This window comes from Nothoprocta perdicaria, unplaced genomic scaffold (assembly GCF_003342845.1).
Source record: "Nothoprocta perdicaria isolate Ctin4 unplaced genomic scaffold, notPer1 scaffold_1, whole genome shotgun sequence".
In the NCBI taxonomy this organism is placed as follows: Eukaryota; Metazoa; Chordata; class Aves; order Tinamiformes; family Tinamidae; genus Nothoprocta; species Nothoprocta perdicaria.
In genome coordinates, this window is record NW_020454093.1 from 7,449,277 (window position 1) to 7,467,126 (window position 17,850).

Sequence of the window (17,850 nt, forward strand, 5' to 3'; positions counted from 1 at the left end):
GAGTGCACTCTCAACAAATATGCAGGTGACACCAAGCTGGGAGGAAGAGTTGATCTGCTTGAGGGTAAGAAGGCTCTACAGAGGGACCTGGAGAGCCTGAATTGGTGGGCTGAGACTGATTGATGTTGAACAAGGCCAAATACCACATCCTGCACTTTGGTCACAACAATCCCATGCAGCGCTACAGATTTGGGGCAGGGTGACTGGAGAGCTGTATGGCAGAAAAGGATCTGTGGGTGTTGCTTGACAGCCAGCTAAACATGAGCCTTCAGTGTGCCTAGGTGGTCAAGAAGGCCAAGGGCATCCTGGCTTGTGTCAGAAACAGTGTAGCCAGCAGAAGTAGGGAAGTGATCATCTTCCTATGCTCGGTGCTGGTGGGGCCGCACCTTGAATATCATGTTCAGGTTTGGACCCCTCACTACAAGAAAGACATTGAGGTACTAGAGTGTGTACAAAGAAAGGCAACAAAGCTGGAGAAGAGGCTGGAGCACAGACTTTATGAGGAACAGCTGAGAGAGAGGAGGTTTAGTCTGGAGGAGACTCGGGGAAGACCTTATTGCTCTTTACAACTACCTGAAAGGAGGTTATAGTGAGGCAGAGGGTTGGTCTCTTCTTCAAAATAACTACTGACAGGACAAGAGGAAATGGCTTGAAGTTGCACCAGGGAAGGTTCAGGTTAGACATTAGAAAAATTTCTACATGGTTTAGCAGGCATGGTGCTGATGGGTTTGTGGTTGGGCTTGAAGATCTTGAAGGTCTTTTCCACCCATTATGATTCTATAATTCTATCTTTTTGGCAAATGCCAAAAAGCTTTGCCCCAAAGGTGAATCGAATCAAAGTAACTGGCTAACCGCCTTTTTGTGTGGAAGAAAGAGAATTGAGTTTACCACTTGGCTTTTTTGTCCTGGGTAGAAGAAAACCTTCATTCAATTATTCCCATTTATTGCTGTATTCCTTCTGTTGGTATTAATAGTGCAAGATGAGCGCTATTTTATAGATGAGCAGATTCTATAAGCCAGTCATTATAAAATGAGAATCAGTTACGATAAAATGCTAATGTCCAGTTTATCTTACCTAGATTCATCTCCTCCCCTCAAACTTTGTGAGACCATCACTTCCAGATTGCCATTGCTGCAGCACAGATAATGATCACCTCACTCATGGCACCACATAGAGGCCACTCTGAGAACTCCAGAGGACAGATACTTCTACAGCTTTGCAAGTTATTGAAGTACTTTGAATCTTAAAGTATCTTAAAGAACTGACATCATTATTTACTTTAAGATGAAGAATAATAAAGTGTCTGTGTATCTATTTTCGTGTATGTTTCAAGAGATTCTTATGGAGCTAAATATTTTGAGAAAAGGCCCTTAGATTTAAGTAAAATACTCCATGAAATGTTGTTCCCCTACCCATCCTTTGGGAGTCTACAATTTGCAATCACTTAGCTGGGAAAAGTTGATATTTTCAAGGTCACCATCATGTGCTCATAGACTTTAACATGCTGGTTCCAGTATATATGGTTGTCTGAAAATACTGAGGGTTGTGTAAATATCTGATTATAATCAACTCAATTTCTCATGTGCTTATGTATTATCAAGACAAAGATAATATCTATGGAAAACAAAGTTATTCTGATCCAATCTAAGATTGAAATGAATGCATGAAATAAGGACTGTAACAAATCTTACCACCATCAGCTTCCAGAGGAAGGTCTTAACTTCTTCACAGAATGGTTGAGGTTGAAAGAGACCTCAAAGGATCATCTAGTCAAACTCTCCTGCTCCAGCAAAGCAACCTTTATAGCAGCCTTTACCTATAAGGTAAAAGGAATGTGTGAGAGCACCTGTACTTCATCATTAATGGTTACCACTAGAGTCACCAGCTGTAGGGTAGATCACATGCTCTTTCCTTGAATCAATCTGTGGCAATGGATTGGCTCAGTCAGAAGGCCGTACCCTAAACCCTTCCTAGCACCAAACTTATATGCAATGCATTAATGAAGTCCTCTTTACTCTTCAAGTGAACAAATTGTAATACTATAATATGCAAGGCCTTGGGTTCAAGCAGTATAAATCAGCTGTCTTTTACTCCTCTGTACTGCTGTCAGACCCTAGCCTTTCTAGAGTGTTGTATAATGCTATCTAATTCAGAGAGTGTGCATTCCTTTGAGAGAGGTCTAATCCCTTGACAAAATCTTCAGCAACAACAACAGGTATTCTTCTGAAGCAGAAAAAGAAAATCTGCTCAGCAACTCCCTGTAGGTTCTTGTCAGATTTTTCTCTGTCCCAAGTGGAATTTTTTTGAAGTTTTCTGATTTTTTCTTATGAGGGCTTATTATATACTGTGAGTTTGTAGGATATAAATCTGTGAAATGTTTTCTTTTTCTTTATTGCTCTGATTTGTTAGTAAAGAGGAAAAAATGCTAAATATTTTATTTCCCTGTCTCTAATAAATCCATATTTTATAGCATTCACAGGAGCTTTGTCAGAGTGCTACCACCATTTAAAGCAAGATTAAAAGCATATGAAGTCATATTGGGCAATTCAGTGTGATTGTCCTACATTTGAAAGATGCGTGGGTGTCTGTCTGGATCCATGGCAAGAGATTGCTCAATATAAACAATAATAAGGGACCAGGGCTGATTCTTTTCTCTTTGTTAATTACCCAAGTTATGTAAGGAGAAACAGAAGACATGAGTAACAAGGTTTAATATACTCATAATTTTCTTAATTCGTGTGTAAATACTACCTGACACTAGATAATCCATTGCAGATCATCCGTCATAACAGTGAAACACTGAAACATACCTGAATTGCTAGTAATTAGTAATTTGGTCCAGAGATGCTGAACACGGTTAGCTGAGTGCATGAATCCCTGCTCTTCCCGACCTTCCTCAGGAGTGAATCATGTGCACTAGCAGTCACCTAGTGAGTCAGCAGCACAGACAGCATTTGTCCATTAGCTTCAGTCATGAACTCCATTGGCCACCTCCACTATGTTACCAAAATGCTAGCTGTGATTGCAACAGCAATATCTTTAGAATAAATTATTCAGCAGTACAAATGGGAAATGCAATGGAACTTTTTTAAAAGGTGATCAACCGATGACTGTAGTTGTGCTGAAGAAAACTTTGTAGAAATAGTACACTTCTTTCCCTGCTAGGTGCTTCTAAGGTTCTTCTTCTTAAGTATATATAAATACATGAATACTTATATATCATATATATAAACATATGCTTGATTTGAAAATAATAGAATTCAACTTTAAATGATCAGATAATAAATTGTTAAGAAGAGATCAAAAAAAATCTCTGAATTACTTTACCAGTCCATTTTTTGCTGGACTGTTACTCCTGTGCCACCTCATTGATACAAAAGAGAGCCTCAGAAGGAGAGCAGCAATCTTTGTAGTTTTACTGAAAAATAAGTCATGCCTTTTGGAAAAATAACTTACTTCAAGGCTTTTCTGTGATTCCACGGACTCAGTTACAGATCACAAGATAGTGGACAAAGCCCATTATCCTTTAGTAAATAAAGCCTGTTCCTGTTCTCTTTGGGATGATTCCCATCCTAAGTCATCAGGTATTCTGCTGTTGATAAAAAAGGGGCCTGTCCTCTCAAGTGCACTGAAAGCTCAGTGACTGACCTACAGTTCTCTGAAACAGAAATGATGCTTAAAGTGATGATAACATTTACACAAATCCAAAGTCTGATAGTTCTGGAAAATGGCATCAGTCAAACAGCAACATTTAAAAATCTACTGCTGCTTGATATGGGGCAAGCATCCAACAGTGCACAAGCACGTGACACCACTGAAATCAGTAACAACCCCCTTACTGATGTGCAGAGAACCGGGATTTCAGCACATATATTTAGCAAATCAGCTGCTGAGCTCGTGACAAGAGGCAAGGTATTTGTATGCAATGCTGACCACCCAAGAGATGGGCCAGCACTCCTGCCCGCCACACACAGAACAAAAGTGTGCTGAAATGAATCCATATGCACCACACTATACACTGGCTGCTTTTGTACAATCAGCCCATCACGATGTGAGTCATGGATAATAAAGAGGTCTCTGTAATCCCACACAGTACTAGCGGGCATGGGAAGTGGTGGCTGTGGTTTCCATATTTGTGCAGATAGGATTCCTTAAGGAAACACGATCAGGTCGCTTGATATTTGTTAGGTATCCATATGGCCAAACAAATAGTTCAGAGAAACACCTGGACACATCATGGAATGAGTGAAAACAGATGTATGACTAACAGGTCTGTGAAGGAGACCATCGCTTCTGCAGTAGTTTCCTTTTTCAGTGATGCATTCAGGCTTGTTTGGGATAATAGTATCCTACCTTCAAGAAGAAAGCAGCTCTGCTACTAGGTTGGCATTCTTTTTCCTAGGGAAACCTATCGAATTGTACTGAGCTATTGTAGCTACTGTCACTAGTATTGTTCTCCATCGCTTCTTATGGTGCTATGATGAGACCTGTGCCACAAAAGCTGCATTTGTATGCAGTAATTACAAAAGAGCATGGGGAGGATTCACCCTTTCTGTGCCTCCTGTCTTCATGACTGGATGAATGCCCAACTGATTTGGGCATTATTTAGGGCACAGACTTTCTTCTCTATAATGAAAACAATGACAAATCCTAAACAGAGCTGCTCATACAGGACAAGGCTGATCTTCCACCTAGCCTGTTACTTCGCTTTTCAACACCTTCTGCTGTTAAAGCCTGTCCTTTGATGGCTTCTCCTCTTGTCTTCCACAAAGATTTGAAAATAAACAAGGAGATATCTTTCCAGCAGAGAAACACTGATAAAGTATTAATTAGAAGGAGCTGGTGATTATAGGGAACAGGTTTGATCTGTGTATTGTTTGGCATTACTCTGCACTTGTCAGCTGAACTGGTTTAGAGGAAATTTGCTTACACCAAATACACAGGAGCACACTTGTTCCTGGACTGTATTCTTTGTTCAGTAATAAAAAAATGTCTGTAAGTGGGTATGGGGCAAGCTAAAATTCTTACTGCTCATATTTATCAGAGAGAGATTAAAAAGGGATTTAGAAAAAAAAAAAGTTTATATTGAAGTGTTCGATGCATAAGCCTTGTGGGCCGACGGTGTGTCAGGCACTCTCTACTCCCATCTCATGGTGAGCACAGATGAGAACAGCTTTGCGTGCAGAACAGTCTGACTGTGGAGCTTTCTGTGAACTTCAGAGGTTCCCAAAATGTTTTCATTCTGTATGAGACAAAGAGTCAAATGAATTTTTTTTACTACACCATGATTTCTCAAAATAATATACATTAAAATAAAATGAACCTTTCTATTTTGATTTAAACTTTTTAATAACATCTCACATCAGCCAAATATGCTCCTTTACTATGAAATGACATCTTAGTGCTTTAAGTTCACTCTTTAATGCTGCTGGGAAAATATGATCTGTAAATTGCAGTCTGAGCAGTGCTATTAAGTAAGTAAGAAGATGGGTTACTGACAAATAACCAGGAGAAACTCTGCCTTTCAATACCTGCTTCTACTCGGAAAATCCAGTTCTCTCTGCAGTGACACATCTCTTCTGGGGCTTACCCAGAAGATCTCTCCTTGCTTTGTTGACACATCTATGGTTTAGGATTAATGTCATAATACTGCTCTCTTTAGAGTGGCAGATCTCCTTATCAGAAATGAAGCAATTTCTTTTCCTCTGAACAGGGGAATAAATGCTGGGCATTTTTCCATCTCTGAGCCAGAGACATGCAGCTGGACACTCAGAAGCCCTTTGAATGCTGCAGCGTGCAATAGCTTTCTTGATTCTTGGGAAATTCTCCTGTTGCTATGACTCGTGTGCAGGGCTGTGCTCATAGCAGATCACAGATCTTTGCTTGCATCAGACTCATGCTTGAGTCCATAATTCCTGGCTGTTATTCGTGTTGTCTGCAATTTTAGCTCATCTGTCATGAGGCAACTGACTGAGTGAGAAAACCCTGGCATGGCAAGGGACTGGTTTTATCCCTGCTCTTCCAGATGGTGCAAGACTATCATAGCACCTGAGTTTCTAGTTAACTTACTCATTCAAAAGCACCCCAATCTCCCTTCCATGGGATGAGGAGCTATTTTTGACCTGTGATTGGAGTTCATGGTTTATTTCTATATCCCTTTGAAAAATAACTCAAGGTAGCTTATACTGGTTTACAGAGCAACAGGAAATGTATAGAAGGATCTGCAAACTGAAAAAAAGGCTGGAAACCTCTGTTCTGTTTAGTTCCTTTGGACTTAAACAAGGACTAAGAGCCCTCTGTATGATTTATTTGGTCTTGGGTAAAGGTGAGGAGTCTCTGTTTGATTTGATCTGACCTATCAAAGACAAACTGACACTACATACTTAAGTTCCTGCTATTGACTTGTTCTGCTATAGGAGACAGTATGTGGCCTCTCTTTGTCCTGAAAACATTTCATTTTATTTCCTGGACTCCTCAGGGAAAGGTGGTGGGTTTTATTGCCTTAGAAAACATTTAGTTCCTACATTCCTAGGGGAAAGATATTGGGCTTTTCTGGCTGTGTCTTGTTGCTGTTCCTTAGCCATGATGGCTTGTAATGTGCATGTTGCCTTAAGGTTTCTTTATAGCTTGTCTCTTGGTATGGACCAAAAGTGGTCAGTTTCGTAATATTCCTGAAGGAATGATACAAAATGTATAAATATGCCCTGTCAGGTCATCTGTTACCTCTTGTTCCTCGAGGCCTTCTTGGGGTCAAGCTTTGCCATTTCCCACTTTTACAGTCTCATAGGATAAGGACCCCAGATGCAAGATATACAGTAGGAAAGTACATAGGCCACAGGAAATATGTTTCTACTAGCAGGGACAGAAGAGAAACTGCCTGCAGATGTGGGAGATTGCACAGCCCAGCACATAGTTAGGCCAAAAAATAAAAGGGAGAGTAAAAATAACAAGGCTCTTTTTTAGAAGCTCTTGGAAGGAGGCGGGGGGAAAGGATGGGCTGTTTGAGAGGGTGGATGTGAGCACTTGAGCAGACCCATTTGCAGGAACGATGCTTGTGCCACCCAGGCTCGGCAATCATGTACTTTACCAGTGGACAGTGCAAATATATCTAGTCCCAAGGACAGTCCCCCGTCACAGAAGCTGTGATGTCTGTGGTGATGGCTGCAGGATGGATTAATGAGCACTCCTGCGCACTCTGCCCTCGTGACAGTTTTCCTCCCCAGCCTCAGAGAGATTAGGCAGAATGTGGCAGGTTGTGGTGATACATGTAGCACTAGGGATGCTGGCAGGCAGGCAGTCTTTCTAAACCCATGGCTGTGTGTGTGCAGGTGTGTGTAAGTGCTGGAGGCTTCTTCCACACCAGGACCAGGGTGGGTAGGGAATGAGGGCCATCGGTGGACTAGCAGGAGCACACAAGCAAACTGGGACCCAGTCCGTGGGATCTCCACAGTGCAGGTTCCTTTTCATGAGCAGGAGTTGGGGACTGGTCTGGGTCGTGCTCCTTGCAGAATACACCTGCACACCTTGTTTTCAATTCATGGTTTCAATTAGTTTTCAATTAGTCAATTAATAGCATTTTATTCTGAAAATTATTAGCCTTTATTACTGGAGTGTAATCTTTGTTTGTGGTAAAAGATGTTATTATGGCATTTCAAAATAATTTGATTTCTCTAATTCTATGCTTCTTTCTGATTTAATTCAATCCTGAAAGTCCAGGCTTGGTACATTAAGCAGTTTTCCCCTTGCATCTCTTTAAATAAGTTTTCCGGGAATTACTTGTATAAACCTTTTGGACTTTTTTTTTCCAGACAATGTATTCTAAACCATAAGTTAGAGGGCTATAAACAGATTGAATGATACCAATTAGACTCAAGATCTGACAATCTATTCATAAGTAGAGCAGAAGATTTGGTTCAAAAGGCACTTGAAGCTGTTTCCTTTTGCAGCATGGTACTTGCAATCAAAATAGATTTTATGGGCCTAAGATCTATTTTTGGTTATGCTGGTGTACATCCACAGTGAACCAGTGAAAATTCTTATGGTTTGAAACTGGTGTATTTCAGAGCAGTTTCTTTGCACAGAATCAGTGGCAAAGAAGGTGGCAGACCTATCTCACTTCAGCTTTATATTTGGAAAAAGATTGCTTGAGTCTTTAAGCATTCAAGCAAGCATGTGCTTACTTGTGATATTCTATACTTGGAGCTGAGAGGGACTTACTTCAGTGTTCATAGGCTGGTCTATATTTCTCTTTGGAAAGGCCGTTTTTCATAGATATGTTTGACACTTTAAAGGATAGATTTGTAGACAGCATTTCCCTAGCTATATCTCAAAAAAAACCTCCAAAAAACAATAAAAACTTAAGGATTTCAGGCTCACTCTTTCTATTTGTTACATTTTAGAGACCAATTAAGTAATTCAGTTTTCTTTTCTTGATATATGACCTAATTGTGCATGTCCTTATTAATCTGAGTAATTTCATTAATAGCAAAGACATATTTTATGTGAATACATTCATGCAAAATTAATTTCATTTGCAGAGATTCATTTCTCAAATTCAGTGTTATCTTTTCTAAAATAAATTAAATAATATTTTAAAATGCCAATATTCTAAACATTCGTAAGCAGTACTATAATAAACCAAAACGTCTACAGGCCACAGATGTTTACATTAGCAAAGAATTAGATTTTACTTTTGTATTTCCAACAGGCTATGTCTAAAAAATAATGTCTCAATCTCAATGCTAATTTTAGGATTGCTTTTCATGGTGTCCATCACCAGAGTGTCTGACTGATGCTGTATGGGACTTCAGAGGGTCTTCAGATTTTTTTTTCTGGGAGAAACCAAAGTGGTGCCACCAGCCTCAAGCAGAAGCTAACTCATGGAATCACTGCAGGTCCAGGAGCCAGGGAGGGATAAGGGAGACCAGAGTATATCCAAGGGCAGATGGCTGCTGATGTGAGCAGCTGGATGCAGGCAGCCCATGTCACCCTCGGTGCCAGAGCATCCTGGGCTCGGCTGCGCAGCCTTTGCCAGGACCAAGTCCTTTGCGTGTTGGAGGACCTTGGGCAGTGGTTGAACATGGGCAGAGTTGACCACCTGAGACCAAGAGGGAGAGTATGAGGAGAGCAGGGGGCCAAGCAGGTGCTGGTGCTGAGCCGCATGCGCGAGCTGGTGTCCTCATCAGGAAGGTTTGGAACCCCTTGTACTGAACCTGAACGTGAAAAGCAGGCCGTTTAGGGGCAGAGCATTCAACATGGGAGGTGTTGCCTCTAGTAGTTTAGAGAGGAAACAAAGAAAAAGTTAAAAAAAAATGTTGGAAAGGAATAATGCTATTTCATATTTTCTGTGTGACCTTCTTGAGGGAAAGTCTCTGCTTCCCTCTAGCCAGCGCAAAAGCCCCTAGTTTAATGTAGGCCTCTACTGAAGCAAACGTGATAGCTAAAACGTATCAGTATTTCCTTAGATGGGAACATGCATTTCTGCATCAGAGCAGCCTCAGAACTGGAAGAGATATAAATACTCATCCTCCAAAACATACACCCGCTGTTGAGTGCCAAAGTGATGAAGAAACGTCTATAAAAAGTGGCTCTCTAGCTGGCCAGTGCAGTTTTTGTGAGAATCCAGCTCCTTGGCTTGACATAGGTGGGATTATGTCAGTCATGATCTTCCGCTTTTCTTATCTGCAGGAGCGTGGCTGTCCCTGCGGGGGCTCCCCCTGCACTGCTCATTCCAGAGGCTGTGCAAGTTGGCCGCTAATTAGCCACGGGAGATTAAAAGCTTAGGAAGGAATAATACCCTTATAAAAAAAAATAAATAAAGAAAAAAAAAAAAAGAAAAAACACAGGTGAAAGCTGAGCAACATTATTTCAAGGTGAAAAATTAATTTTGCATAATGCTGAATAGGCATATATCTGATTCCCAAGGAAGTGTATTTCCAATGCTCCTAATGAAAATGTTCATGCTACCTTTTATTCCCTCAAAAGGGAAAGGTCAAGACTAGTTCTTTCTTTCAATTCTTTCTGAATAACCTTATTATATCATATTTATTGATTACAACAGAAAAAAATATATAGATTGGCCATAGTGCCTCTAGCCAAATTTTTCTTTACCTTCAAAGCCAAATTTTCACATTGTAACTCGTTTTATTTATATATTGTCTATATTATACTTAATAAATTATAAACCTATATTAACAACAGCTGTAAGAGCATCTAAGAGTAGTTTATATATTGACCATTCAGTTAAGCTACTATTAGTTTCTTTTGATAAGCTTTTCATCTGTCTAGATCTTCTCATATTATGTTTTGTAATTTAAACATTTTTTTTCACATGCTCTGAGCCTGTGCTGCTGACCTACTGAGACATCCAGTAGGTTGCCTACAGTCCTCGAAAGGAAAAAGGCCTTACATTGTTACGAACTCCGTCACAGCCACAGGTTCATTCATATTATGTGTATTATTATGTGTATATATATATAATATTATGTATATTGCAAGATATTTTTAATATTTTTATTTAATATTGAAATATCTTTAATAAGCAGTTAAGTAGTTTTTTTTTTTTTTTTTCTAATGCAGAAAGTGGTGTAACTCTTGCTGGTGAATAACATTTTCCATTCCTACATACTGCAAATGGCTATTTTCCAACCTATTTAAATCACTACATTCAGCAATATCATTATGAATCAGAAGTGACAGTGACATCATTATTTTAGGCTTTTCTAAACTTAAGATTCGTTTTATATTAAGGGAGGAACAGGGAATTTTCAAGCTTCTAGTACAGATTAGTGTCCCCAACAGCTTTTGCCAAACAGCTGAAAGATAAAAAATTTTCCAATTTATAACTAGTTCCATACCAGCAACTCATATTTTTCCTTTCCCTGCCATACCTTTATAAATATGAACTGTTTAATCATCTCAACTCATCACTTGAGGTGTGTGAGCATGTCATACCTTATTCCTCATTTTATAGCTAAAGAAGACACTATCAAATTTCTCCAAATGATTAAATCTCTCAACATAACAAGATTAAATCTTCCAGCTGATGAAAATGGAAAAGAATCAGAATTTTTGTCAAGAACCTCTCCTTTTGAACTTGCTCCTGTTTCCCTGCACTGCTCCTGCCCTTCTTGGGTGACTGCTCCAGATCTTGTACTAGGGGTTATTTTGGGCAGGGGTGACAGGCTGGCTTGGCTGGTGGCCAGAGGAACTCACTAGTCTGTGACACCCCATGCACTGGCCAGGGCTGGCCCGTGAGGGTGACGTGGGTGACGTGCCACCTCGGTGCCCCTCGCATGTGAGGGATGGCTGCAGCAGGGAGCCTGGCTGCCCCACTGCCGGCCGTGCCAGGAGCGCTCTGCAAGGGTGCTCTTCTGGGCCAAAAACACACCAGGGATCCTCTGGCAGTGTGTCATTGCAGATGACTGAATTCCACATTTGGGAATGTTTCCTGGTGCTGCTGAATTCACATGTAACCACACAGCTCACTCCTTAAAATTTTCCATCTACAGGCACTCAAACATTATGGTGGGTAGAGTCCAAGAAAGAGTTGGTGTGACTGACACCTTCCAGATGATCTAAGCAATCTAAAGAATTTAAAACTTTTCTTTTTCAATAGAGAAAGAACAAAAGCAAACCCCAAGATGACCTTTGACAGTTTGGAGTTTCCCAGAAAACAGAAAGCTTGTGTGTGTTGGTGGTGCAATCTCCCAAAGACCGTCTCAGGGCTACTTGGTGGCTGCACTGTTGTCTGTCTTCCTTCACCTATGCAACTGTTCAAAATTATGGCCTTTAGCCTTAATGCCTAAGAGACATCCACAAACGGAGACCCGTTAGGGTTTAGGGAGACCTGCTTCAAATTTTTGTTAGCAGACTGAAGACTCTGGGGCTTGGGATAATGGTCCAATAAATGAGTGAAATAGGTTTATGGTGGTTTTCTGTCATATACAAAAGGACATAGGTTTCCATTAGTGGATTAGTAAAAGCAATTAACTTTGCATAGCATTGATGTGCTAGATTTGAAATGTTTGTAAACTAGGAAATAAGGCTGTTTAAACATCAAGTGTCCTTACAAGACACTAATGAAGTCATGTTATGATTTAAGCTAATCAGTGTTGCCAGACATTCATTTTCCCGGTATCTGGTGATCGTATAACATAGGAATGTTTGAATGAAGTGGTAAACAGGAGGATTAGTTATAGGAAATACAGAATAGTTGTGGCTAATGCGTGCATATCTCAATGCCACTATTTGGGCATAAAGATAACAAACTTAAGGATTTGGTAGGAGAACTATTTTCCTCCAAACAGATATCTTATGTCTCTCATTCATTTAATTACCACTTAATCTAGTGAAAGTGATTAATAGAAATTGCTTGCCTGTGTCCTGTTAAAGTATTAGTAACAGGTTGAGGTACTGCTCTCCTACATTTGGCCATCCAGAAGTTGAGGTATGCACCTTGACTTAGTGTCCTTGAAGATAAAGGGGCAAGAAATGTCCAAAAAGTGGGTTGTGTTGCTGATTTTAGGTAACTTGCACAATTGAAGGACCCCAGAACTGTCTCTGTCCCCACTAATTATGGTGAGACATTGCATGACTAGGCTCAGACTAGATTCCTACTTTCTAGATGGCCAAAGTGAGATAAGATAATACTGAGGTTTGATCTTGTGCACTTATTGCACAATCATACCCTATTCTACAATCATTTCAATGACTTATGACATTTTAGGAGGAAAACACTGATCAACGGGAAATATTTAACTGTACTATCTTCATTTTTACCTAACAATGTACAGAATACGCCACATCCAAGTGTAATAAGAAGTGCAATTATAAATAATTAGTGCTGGATAGAAGCCAGTCTATCCCTTGCCACACGCAATGTGATTTTGAATGGAATTTATCCAGTTTCCTAAACCTATACCTTAAATCTTAGCTGGATTATAATTTAAATTAGAAAATATGAATTTAAAAAGTACAAAGATGAATCACAAATACGTTCTGTAATATCTGTATCCCTAGACTCTATAATGTGGTTGCGTAGCTTCGTTTGTACCTGATACTTTCTGCTTTAAGGGCACATTATTATAATCATGTGGTTCTGAACCCCGGCTGAGAGCAGCAGGCCAGTCCTTCCCTTCAGATTGACTTGGTAGGTGAGGTGTGAGGGGAAAGCAAGCTCTTGGCCTGGTGAATGCACTGACCCGCTGGTGCACAAATACAGTCAGCGTTTTGGGGGGTGAACCACTACAAGCGATCAGTTTTTCAAGTATAGCCCTAAGCTGTGGAGTTCCTTGGGGAAAATTTGAACAGATTTCCACTCTTTCTAATAGTGACAACTGCTTTTTAGGTGACTCAGCCTTAGATTTGCAGAGTCCTAACTACTATCAGAGAACTAAAATCTGCAAACGATATTGCTCCAGCTCTCCAGGTGGTGGCACCCCAACCCTGTTTTTCTCTGCGGCAAAAAATGTGCCTGAGAAGTCTAGGGGAAGTAAATGTTTTGCTCCGTATCATTTGTTCCATTTGTAAATATGCATTTAAACTTTGTTTTGAGAGTCACACATGAAAGGAATCATTAGTTAAGCAAATAAAGGACTTCTTACTATTCTTACCTATAATACTTCATTTCTTCTCTTCAAGCTTTTTAAAAATATTCTGTCATTCTCTCATAGAGCCTGTTTATTATTTCATGCACTATTTACTCATGTTAAAAATGAAGTGACAAAGAATAGAGGCAAAGGTCTCCTGCTTGCAAGGAACAGTGGATAAATATATTTGTTTGTACTGTGGGATTGCAGTTCCACTAGAAGGAACACTTGACATTTTGATGAGTGCCTCCAGGGAAAAAAGGTACTAACTTCAGAGCTTAGTTTTAATTATACTAAGGAGATTACATTATTCAAAAGCATCCCACTGGTAAGGTGCAGCATTTCCTGAAACAGTTTAGTGGAAAATGCCACATTAATCAGTTCAATATTTCACTCAAATAGCTTAATGATGGGAAGAAATTGAAAGCACTGTAGTATGGAAACAAAGAGACAGAACGTTCATTTAAGGGAGTAGGATCACATTTAAATGACCTCTTTCAAGCATAAGTTTCAGGAAGGGGAATGACAGCAGGGAGGAGACAACACTGTTTTATTCTTGCTGTTATGCTGCTCCCCGGAGCGGCTCTGATGCTGTGCTCAGCTGGAAGAAGACCCCAGTCATGCCTGAAAAGCCCTGCGAGTTGTGCTTGTGGCCTTTCAGTAGCTGACTAGTTGCAGCATGGATGTAATCTGCTATAAAACAGTTGACATGTTGGCATTTACCCTGCCACATTGGAACTCTATTTAATGAACAGGGTGAATCAAGCCTCTCCAGACCCACTTTGGTTTGTTCGCCACTACAATGAGAATGCAAGACCACAATGGTTCATATGGAGACATTTCTCTGTGGAAGGATAAAGGGTAGACATTTGGGGCTAAGTCTTTTTAAATAGACAAGAAATGAGCTTGAGCTGTATGAGTGAGTTATGGCTGTGTGCAGTCTCTGCACTTCTGCATTTCATACAGACCTGGCCTGTTTCATATACTTACGTGATCTCAGTAGGCATTTGTGGTATCTCTGTTAATGACACACAACATTACCCACGTGTTTTGCTGTCACACTCATGCTTAAATATTTTATTGTTACCCTATCCTTTCTCCTCATTCCCATCTGTATCCATAAGCCATCAGAAAAGAGTTTGCCCAGACAACTCAATCCCAATCTGCATGAAGAGAAATCGAGTTGTCACTCAAACCATTAATGTCACAGAAGATCAGACATGGCTACAGTTTTCCCGGAGCAGCAACATGACGAATTGTCTCCACATTGCATCTACCTGCCAGGATAACTGCCCCCATAAGCAGAGCAGGCTAAGAGGAGCTGGGAGTCGTGCTACAGTCACATCACTGTGTCTGGCCTGTGTCAAAGAGGAGGGATGCAGCAAAAGGCCTTTCTGAGTGATGATATTAATGGAGAAAATAAATCAGGGAAAGCAGAAATCCTGGAAGGCCTCCCTTGATTCACTACCACTGAAATACAGCCAAATTGCACCATCTGCACTTTGCTAATGTACACACTCTAAGAAAGTATCAAAAATCTAACAAGGTGGTAGGTAAGAGCCAACATGGATTTGTCAAGAGCAGATCATGTCAAATCAATCTAATTTCCTTCTGTAACAATATAAGTGGCTTTGTGGTAAAGGCAGAAACAAGAGATGTGATATATCTTGACTTGTCTTTTTGCACGGTCTCCCATGGCACCCTCTTAAGCAGGATAGTGAAACTTTGTCTAGAGGAAGCTGCTGAAAGCCAGGGCAGAGAGCTGGAGAAAACCTACCTTAAAGAACAGCAATCAATGGTTCACTGGCAGCTTGATTGCACATATTGAGTGGGGCTCCACAGGATTCTGTCTTGGGTCTGGTACTCCTGGGTACTGGCTTGGATGATAAACTAGAGGGGATGACCACTACGTTTTTGCATAAGGCTAAACTGGAAGGGGTTGCAAAAATTTTAGATGGCAAGACTACTATTCAGAAGAGTCTCAATGAATTGAGATAATTGGCCTGAAATAAATAGGCTTCTATTCATGAAGGATAATTACAAGTTTCAATCCTTTCACTGAAGAAATTAACTGTACTTCTATGAGAGGGTAGCAGTACTACAGCTAAGGATCTACATCTTTTAGCAAGCCACACATTGAATACAAGTTAAGAGCATCAGAATGCTATCCAAAGAGCAAACCTCAGAATGGGACATATAAAATCATAACTATGTAAGGCTTGTAAAATAATTCTTCCGTTCTCTTTAGGACTTGCGAAGTGACACTTGGACTGTGGCATCCACTTTTGCTTGGTACACATAAAAAAAAAAATGTGTGGGAGAGTGGGAGAAGAAGAGAAGATTCAAAACAGATCAACAAGATCATCAAAGGCTGAGAAAGCAGGACTTGTGAGGACAGACTGAAAGGTGGGATTCAGTAGTTCCATTGCGTTGCAAGAGGATACATGGTGAGAGCTTTCTAGTATGTGAAAGGCTGCTACAAGGACCAAGGCTGTTCACATTCACTGAAGAACGGATAAAGGATAAAAAGTCATGGATGGAAGAAGTAGCAAAGATGATCTAGATAGTCTTGAAAGCTACAGGATTTCCATCTTTGGAAGTCTCATAGGAGAGGTTAGCTAAACACTAGTTGATAATTGTCTTGCAGTAAGGTTGTCTTGCAGTAAGGAAATAGATTAGCTGCCATTTTACCCTCATTTTCCAAGATACCTCAGTGTTAATAACCACATCTCAATCTGCAGAAGCAATATAGAAATAATTTGTATAGTGGTTTTAAATAATCAGGATTCCCACAGTCAGAAATATGCTGAGAAGCATAGAATTAAAGGTAATCATGGTGGAGATTTTCAGGCAAGTTTAAAAGAGATAAATATATATAGTTGGATTGCCTAATCATTACGAACAAAAAAAAAAAAATAAAAAGAAAGAAAAGGAAAGGAAAAGTACAGATTTTGTAAATAATGAGAACAGTTTCATGTGTTATGTACTTGTGAATAGGGAGTGAAGAGAGGAGGAAATCAAAACCAGCATCTTGTGTTAGTATCATTAGAAAGATTCCTACTTTCTTGAATATTACATAGGATTAAGTAGTCTCTTTCAGAAAGTATTGAAAGTCCTATACTTTGAAATCTACTATAACACCTGTAGTGCATCTGTAAGGAATGATCCCACCTCCCTTCAGCATTAGTGAGAATGATTACTGTAGCTGGGCACTGTCTTTAACTTTCAAGATTTTATGAAAGAAATACATTTTTTTTTGCTGTCAATTATTTACAAGTTCTTTAATTACTCATAGGTTTTCTAATTTGTTCAAATGAATACATGAACTTTTAACAGTGATCCCACCAAACTGAGATCATTTTAGAGGAAAAAAATGCTACATTTAGAGACCTTTTTTTCACCAGAGAGTAATTTCTTTGGAAGTTGCCACAATCAGAGGTTGAAATGTATCTGCGGGTAAAGAGGAAAAAATGCTGCCAAGTATTCCATGATCATTAAAGAAATGATCTAAGCAGGATGAAGCCTCTGGATGAAAGCTCAGCAGGAACAGGGCTGGCTGGATTTCATCTTCATGAAGGATCCCTCGCTTTCCAAGTTACTTGCTTTGAAGTGCTCATGGATGGCCACCTCAGTTCCTCCAGTTTTGCCCTCTCATTTCTCCTCATTCCTAGAATTTCTGCATTCATCGTTGCTGAACAGGAATCCAAGCTTCATTTTTGAAGCAGGAACTACTGATAACTATTGAGCAATGTATGCAAACATTGCCAGTCAAAAGCTGAGCTGTGTCTATCTATAGGTTGTATGAGCTGGGAAGACATATTATTATTATTATTATTATTATTATTATTATTATTATTATTATTAAATTCCTAGCCTGCACCATAGAGTTGTTTTGGCATATTTTCTGATTTGTCAGTATTTCATCCCGAATATCATATCAGCCACATCTTTGGAGGGGAAGAGATACCACTTTATAAAAACCAGAATAGCCTCTTGGGGTCTTCAGACACTATTAAGCACTGGATCAAATAATGGACCAGGCCTAGCAGGGTTTTGCAATGAGAGATACACGACAGCTAGACCTTTCTAGCCTGCTCTCTCCTCTCTCTTCCTAATTTTGTTCTCAAATTCTGTAGCTGGGAGTTTTCCTTTGCCTGTTGCTAATCCCATGTGCAGTTGCTAATCCCATTTGTGGCAGTGACACTGAGTGTGGATGTACAGTTTTTTATACCTATGAGCTGTATAATTTTCTAGGCCGTA